Genomic DNA, 8,988 nt, shown 5'->3' with positions numbered 1-8,988 from the left:
CTCCTTGAATTTCTATTTTTCCTTTCATCTTAACTATGTTTTTGCTTAGTTTGGTTGTTTAATTAGGAACAGGCGCTCCAGGTTGGTGCTACTCAATGTGTATTCTTCCAGTGACCTACATTATAGCAGGGAGTAGGCCCAACCAAAGTCCCAAACATCTAAATTTTTACGATCAAAACCAAGTGCAACAAGAGGGATGTATGGACTGAGGACGCTGCTGTGATTTGATCCAAGTTGCATTCTTTCAAAGCCAGCAGTAAAGTAAATGTACAGCCAAAACAAAGTAACAAACTAGAGAGAATCTAACTACTACACTCACAGGAAGTGCCAAGTGCAGTAAGACGGATTCACACAATCCTTGACAATTTGATACAGGCGATACATCTATTGAAATTAACTATGTCATTACGTATAGTTGTTTGATTAGGCCTAGTGCTATTATTCTCTCCTTGTAAGGGGAGAGTCCCCCTTATTTATGTACTATTAGAAACTTTGTAATAAGGGAGGAGTCCGCTCTAAGTGCGTAGTTTAATATTACATCTTATTGTATAGGGTTGAGTCGACTAACCTTAGTAGGTAGGTTGATTCTTGACCCACCTTAGGATTGGAGGTAAGGTATATGTCCCCTTCCTTGTATATTTTTGAATTTTATATATGATAAAGCCTGAGAGTGTTGCTCTGCCCCCTGACCCCCTCAAGGGTCGTTTAAAAAAAAGGCCAAATTTAGGAATTTAGAGAAATCATGGGTTCATAGAGTTTTTCATCTTAAAACATAAATTAAACTTCAGTATAATCATTACTTATAAATTGAAATCGTTTGATGCAAGAACCTATGAGTTTGCGTGAAATCTAGGTTTTTGGTGAAACTTGAAAACCTTGAAAACATCTTTGAGATTGGATCTAGGGTGAAAACTAACCCTATATAAAGGATAACCATACCTTATACTAGAATAAACCCATGAAATTGAAGAAGAGACACTTTGAAATTGTCAACCCTAGCTTCATCTTGACCTTGATCTCCAATGGAGTTTCTAGAGAGAACCTTTTAGGAGAGAAGGGTTTGATTTGAGAGATGAAATCTAAATGAGGGTTTCAATGTTTTAATACTCTTAAAATACCTTAAAACCCTTAAAATAATCATCAATATATTAATTAGGACTTGGGGTGAATTTACCAACTCACCCCTACGTTGGCTGTGTCACTTGACAGCAAACCAGGTCCAATCGACGGACCCCCATCCACGGACCGTGGATGGGTTGACGGACCATGCTGGTCTTCCATCAATGGTGGTTTTGGATAGTCATTTGGGGCCTTGACCTACGGAGGCCATCTACGGGGCGTGAACCCCTTCCGTAAGTCACCCCATTTCGGGCAGCCTCATGGCTTCCTTGGGGTCTTGGGGTTTAGCCTTGACGTCCTTCTCAAGAACTCTTAGGGTGGTCCTTGGGGAGTCGCACCTTGACATCTAACCCCTAAACACTTCACCATGCCTCGGGACAATATTAAAGAACTTCAAATCTCAAGACAAACACAAACGCACACACGTTAGGCTCTAGTTTCACTAGTTCGTTTTTAGGGTTGTTACAGGTAGACACCAGATTCTATGGTAAGCTCACAATGTCTATGTCGATCAAGGCTTGTTTCCCCACTATAAGAATAGTATGAACAAGAATTATGAACTATGGTTACTCAAAAAGCTTTACTTAGTATGGGTGAGATTATGGAGTCTTATTCATGCATTGCACAAGTATGCTTTGAGGGTATTTATGGTATATTCCTCTTATGATATGATGATTAATGTAATGAATATGCTTATGACTTATGCTTTTCCACTATCTTCCAAATGATGTTTTAACTTCGTAAATTGCATGCATTCAACTAAAATGTCCCATTTAGCATGTTTTCAAGGTTTTTATGCATGGGCTACCATACTTTTTGCATTTTTTGTACTAACCCATGCTTTTCCTATATTTTCCCCAAGTGTAGGGTCTGGTTCTCAAGGTGGTCATCATTGTGGCTAAAGCTTGGATTTGCTTATTCTTCTAGCTTGTTGGTGAGTCCTCATGATTCGAGGATGGATGTTATCATTGTAGTTCATTTCTTGTATTTCCTTGTCGGACTATGTTGTATGGGCTATGACCCTATTTGATTCAAATGTTGTAATAGATGGTTATGTTGACACAAGTCTAGACTTCCGCTTTCCTTTATGAAAAATTGGACTTGAAATGTGTTTTAACTCTTTATTGCTCTATGCTTATGTTATGATATGCTAAGTGACTTACGGTGCCTTTCAGGATTCTATGTGCCTTGTTACATCTAGGGGGTACCCCTGGGTTTTGACAAAAACACAACCTACGTCGACCTTGGATGCATCACAATAAATCACATAACCGTCTAAATAATCTGGTAGAGTCAAGACGAGAGCTGTAGTCAACCTAGCCTTTAGTTCTGAAAAGCTTTTCTCACACTCATCAGACCACAGAAACTTGACCTTTTTCTTAGTCAACTTGGTCAATCGGGAAGCTATGGATGAAACTCCTTCAACAAATCTCTTGTAATAACCAGTCAAACCCAAGAAACTTTTGATATCGATTAGAGAGGTGGGTCTGGGCCATTACTTCACTACCTTTATTTTCTGAGAATTCACTCGAATTCCTTCACTAGATCCCACATGACCAAAGAAAGCGGCTGATTGCAACCAAAACTCACATTTGCTAAACTTAGCAAATAACTGGAGATCTTTGAGGGTTTGCAGAACCACTCTCATATGATTCGCACGCTCCTACTCATTTCGAGAATAAATGAGGATATCATCAATAAAGACAATAATGAACAAATCCAAATACTTCTTGAACACCCTATTCATTAAGTGCATGAAAGTTGCAGGAGCATTTGTTAGTCCGCAAGACATAACTATAAATTCATAATCACCATATCGAGTTTTGAAGGTTGTCTTCGGAATATCACTATCTCTGACTCTAAGCTGATGATAGCCGGATCTAAAGTCTATCTTCAAAAAATAACTACCACCCTTAAGTTGATCGAACAAGTCATCAATCTTGGGGATATGGTACTTATTATTGACTGTGACTTTGTTCAACTGGCGATAGTCAAAGCACATTCTGAGAGAACCATCTTTCTTTTTCATGAATAACACTAGAACACCCCATAGAGAGATAATAAGTCTGATGAAGCCCTTGTCTAGAAGTTCTTTCAATTGTTCTTTCAATTCCTTAAGCTCAGTTGGAGCCCTTATGTAAGGAGGAATCAAAATAGCTCGGGTATCTGGAAAGAGATCTATTACGAAGTCAAATTCCCTTTCGGGAGGAACTCCAGGAAGATCTTCTGGAAACACTTCTGGAAACTCATTTACTAGTGGGAGTAACTCAAGAGTTGGGGTTTCGGATTTTGAATCCCTAACCCGAACAAGATGATAGACATACCTTTTGGAAATCTTCTTTCTAGCCTTAAGGTAAGAGATAAATCGACCCATAGTCACTTAGCTACTACCTTTCCATTCTAAGACTGGCTCATTAGGAAACTGAAACCGAACGATCCTAGTTCTACAATCGACTGAGGCATAATAGGAATGTAACCAATCCATGCCTAGAATGATATCGAAATCTACCATTTCTAACTCTACAAGATCTGTTGAGGTGACTTTTTGAGAGATTGTGACAAGGCATTTTTGTATACCCGTCTAGCTATAACTGCGTCACTAACTGGAGTAGAGACTGAGAAGGGTTCTGAGAGTTTCTGGACATGCACTAATACCACAAGATTCCTTCCATTGCTGGTACTAAGTGTAGGCCACTCCCTTAAACTAATAGGCGGCCAAATATGCACTCTCTACTTGAGTGACGCCTATAATGTTTGTTATATTTTAGAAGTCGTCGAGAAACTCCTGTGAATCTTATTCTGACTTAGACCCATGAAACTCTGTAGGGTTTATCCAAGTAAACTCTTGGATTCTTGTTGTAGCAGTATTAGTCATTGGCAGAGCTGGGATCACAGCCTACTCAGTTACCTGGGTAGTCATGGCCTGAGCAAGTACTTGGTAAGCAAGTCTGTACTCGGCATGCATGACTTGCTCCTTCAATGGGTCTGCTAGAGCTGATGGCTGACTCCTTACGTTTGCTCTTCTGGGAGGCATTTTCCGAAATGCGAAAAGAAGGAGTTAGAAGGAAATTGAATTGAGTTCATACTCACGCACGATAATAATAGCAAAGAAAGTGAAGTTTTTCTTAAAACACTTCGTAACCTCCCTCTCATAGATGTGGTGACCTTCACACAAATGAAAGAGACTCTACTTAGTGCGGCTTTTAGACACCCTAGGATTCTTAAACCTAACGCTCTGATACCAAGTTTGTAACACCCCGAGGCTACCCTCTTGACGTAATACGGGATCTAGGATCATGAGTGACCCCAAACTAACCCTGTTTCTAGAGCATATCATAACCATACTGTTACATACTTAGTAAAATATATATTATGCGGAAGCTAAAATAGTAGAAGACTTAAAGTAGGGAATACCCAAAACTGATATGAATATATTAACGTACTAAGAGTTTAGTGATACTGAAAAATTATTCAAAACTAAAGTTGAATCTAATATTATGTCTGAAAAGCCTCTAACTTACTAGAATTGTTGGGACAGGCCCCCACCTAACTCTAGTAAAACTGAATAAAAGACTAAAAGGAAAAGCATGTTTATTTCCACGAAGTATGAGGACTCACCACTGAAGCAGCTGAATACGGATAGAGGATCAATCTATGCGTGATCTGGATGCTAAGTACCTAAACCTACATCATGAAAGGATGTAGCACAGAGTATGCGTCAGTACTTGGAATATACTGAGCATGCCGGATATAAATAATCGCTGAACAAAATAGATAAGTTGAACAAAGCATAACGGAGAAATGACATAAACTGAGTAAGAATGTAAATACTGAAACATAACTCAAACTAAGCTGAATGCATTGACCAAGTACTAATCATGAAAATAACATGTTGAACTAAATGCTGAAGTATATACTGAAAACCTAGTCAAATGCACTGAGAGTCTGACTGTGAGAACTACTATTAACCGACATAAAACCACATGAGAAAAACGTAGAGTCCGATGTATACATGATGATTGCATAATCAAGAAACAATTTCCAATGTAAGTGTCTACGATCGTACAATAGTAAAGTAACCCAACCAAGGGTTGAGGTCAAGTCCCAAGGGAGTAGTTTCGAGAATTAATAGAAAAATAAAATTAAGTTCTAATTAGTCATAGCTAAAAACATTATAGAATATAAATATGTTAAATTTAAGGGGTGACACAAGAGTGTCAATTAACAATGGGGGTTTGTAACAAGTAACCAAAAACAGCAAAAATGCAAAAAGTACTAATCAAGGAGATAGGATTCTTGAGATGTGATAGGAATACGGGATAAACTAAACTATTGGGTACATGCTTTTGATAATAAATCCGTTGAATATTTGTGACTAGACTAGACTATAGTGGGGGTAAATTCTCTCTCGAGCAACTTACCCTGAATCAACTCAGTTTCTTCGAACACCGAGTTGCCGCATGAAGACCAGCCTCCACCTTACCCCACTCACTCGCTTGAGCTGAGTGTGTGGGAGAAGGACTAGGTTTCACTCTCTCGAGTTGAACCTCATGTCGACCCACTCCCACCGGCCATCAATTTAGTAGTCTTAGTTTTTCGACCTCTCTCCCGAGCAACCCGAAAACACAAAGGTGAAATAGTATTTGCAACTATAATTTCATTAAGTTCCACCACAACTACTAACATCTAAACGACAAATAAACTATCAGCAAGCAAGACCCAACAATTAATCTAATCCATATTCACAAAATCACACCCCAAGAATTGGGGTTTTAGCTACAGATTAAAAAGAGGTAAATATGTACACCAATCTCAGTTTCCATCAATGGGTATGCCAGATTAAGTCTTAAAACAAGTCAAAAGTGAGGAATCCACAAGACCCAAATCCAAAATCTTGGAGTTGAAAACCCTTTGAATCCTCAAGTTCTTTAAAACCCTCTCCAAGCTTAGAGAAAATATCCTCTCTCAAAATTCTATGTTAAAAATTCTATATTAAAAATATGATCTTAAGCTACAACACTCAACGAGTATTTATAGTTTTAAAAAATTTGTGCTGCAGCGGATAATTCGACGTCGTTAGTCGAGATTGTAAATCAAATCGACGATCCGCTCTTTGGTAGGTTTCATCAACGTCTTGCTCTAGCTTTCAACGTCGTCATGTTTTGGATCATTAGGAGGTATAGTACTGCTTCACGGAACTGCTCGGCGAACGCCGACTGCTTCTTTTCACCGCCCATTTGATCCTTTCTTTTAGGGCTCAGCACACTGGAACAAATGGCGAGGATAAGACCTTTTGGCGACTCGCAGAACGGGTTCGGCGATTCTCAGATCTTCATTTCTTCGTTCTTTCAGCTGCCTTTGTTCCTTTTTGCTAAGTAGTGTTCATTTTTTTCCTCAATTCCAAATACCTGAAACTCAAGGGTTTTCATCAGATATTGAGACAAAATATGCATATGAGGACACTAATTTTATCAAAGCATAGCCATGAATGACTCCAATTTGTGGACTCATCAACACCCCCAACTTAAACTTTTGTTTGTCTTCAAGCAAACTCAAGTTCAACCGGTCAAAAAGGGTGTCTCAAATAGTGCTACACAAGACTCAATCATGAATGCACCAAACAAGACTCAATTTACTTATGCAAAGATCAAATGTGCACTCAAATATTCAAGTTGTGACTAACCAATATCAAAGAATCTCATGCTCACTATATTTGCTTCAAATGCAAGTTCAAGCACAACCAAAGTGTTCAAATTCCCTCACACAAGAAATGATTCCATATTCACACATAAAGGTTTAATCATTTAAAGTTCCAGAATCAAATGCAACGTTCACTCTCACAAAGAAGAACACAATGCATAATTTCACCCATAGGTTTGCCCGTATTTTCCAAGCAACATTTGTTTCAGTTCACTCAAGATCAAAAAGGTCTTTTTCAAGGCTTGTAATGGGGCTGAGTGCAAAGGTATGGTCATTTTGACTCAGTGACTTTCATCCTCATGAAATGTGGTGTTCACAACATTTCCTTTCATTTTCCTTCATCATTCTCTTTAGTGCTCATAAGTCATCCTATTATTCACTTCCCATATATTGTTTGGGTACCCCATTTCTTTTGTACTTTATTCCACAACTTTATTTTTCATTATTTTTTTCTTTTTCTTTCTCTTTTCTCTCTTTTTTTTACTATGGAGGGGTTCCATTTTTCTCAAAACCATGGGTAAGAGGGACTTTCTTGCACTTCCTGATTTGCCTTCTTTTTTCACCACACCCCAACTTAGGCTTTTGGCCAAAGTTTGCTATTCAAACTAACCACAACTTCATGAGGATTATGGGTGATGGATAAAGAAAGGTCATTGTTTTCATCAAGTTTCTTCTAAAGAAAAGTAAGGCTCAGCGGGTGATCAAAAGAGGTTCACACACACAAGGTAGGCCACAAAAGAGGTATATGTCTAATTAGCTCACACTCTTAGAAGATGCCTAAGATCATATCAAGAGATAGCCTTATTTAGTCGATCGGACCAACGGGGCAAATTCTAGGATCTATCATGCATGTTTCAAAGTAAGCTCATCACACTAGGCATTGACACTATAAGTCAAACAAGACTCCACATTTTTGCTAGTGTGCAACGATCATCACAACAGGCTCGATTTGATCATTGGCTAGTCACAAGGGATGCAAAGAGTTCACATATTGTCTATGCAACTTCATTTGGCCTCATCATAGCCGCACATTCATGTTCGCTTGATTAAGAGTACTATTCAAGTCATCAGTATTGATTGGAACCGAGACTCAAATTTTGTAAAAGAACAGTCACATTCAACACACGAGAGGTGGAAAAATTTTAAAAATTTTCGGAAGGGTCAAAATAATTTATAATTTTAAAATAAAAGTAGCCACAAGCTCAAACATCCACAAAAAGCAGTATAAAACATCATTTTAAGCGCAACGACCCAAATATATAAATAAAACATGAGCATAATCAGCACAATCTCACCCCACCATAAATAAAAATCATTTGTCCTCAAATGCCACTAACAATAATCCAAAGTTCAAAATAGAGAAAGACAGAGAGGGGGGTAGAGAAAAATCATGTCTACACAGTCGCTCTATCTATTTGAGCATCAGTGCCTGATGCTTCGTTCTGGTCTTGGGTACCAGTCCTCAGAGTTCCCTCAGAAGATCCAGCAGTGTCGGACTTACTGAAATTGTCCAAGTCTGTAGTTGCCAAAAAGGAATGGACAACTGTGTAGAGTCCTCGGGCCCATGAAGGGATAGAGGGGTCTCATGGGTTAGTCTTCCTGTTAGCACTGAGCTTCTTGCCTTTTCCTTTGTTTCCAGGTGGATGTTCTTGCTTTTCCTTCTTGGGAGGATTCGACCTTTCGCTCTCTGGTTGGAAATCTCGTGCTTGTATCAATCGGGGTGGCATGATTCTCCCTGCAACTTTAGGTCTAGCCATGTCAGCAAAGCTTCGAGGTAAAGTTAGAAAATATTTGACAAATAAAACAAGGACAATCAGCTGCAGGCAGACTTGTCAATTTTTTTGGCGAGTTGCCGAATAATTTCGATGAGTCGCCGAATAATTTTGGTGAGCAAGGGTTTGTTCACCGAAGGTTTCAATGCAGTAGGGGTTCAAGGGGTACAGACAAAGGGCGAACAAGAAGACTTTCGGCGATTCACCGAGTGCTTTTGGCGACCTCATGCTTCTCGCCGAAAGGTTCAGAAACCAACCAAACATATAGCATAATATCAAAGGCAAGGTGGAGCAATTAGGCAAATTGTTGAGTAATTCGACGAGCTCGACCCGGCTAGCCAAAATGACTCGTTATGCCCATTTTTAACCCAACTTCTAGAAATCAACCTCGCAACCC

This window comes from Solanum verrucosum, unplaced genomic scaffold (assembly GCF_900185275.1).
Source record: "Solanum verrucosum unplaced genomic scaffold, falcon-dt-bn FXZP01000256.1, whole genome shotgun sequence".
In the NCBI taxonomy this organism is placed as follows: Eukaryota; Viridiplantae; Streptophyta; class Magnoliopsida; order Solanales; family Solanaceae; genus Solanum; species Solanum verrucosum.
Note: the sequence above shows the minus strand (reverse complement) of the source record.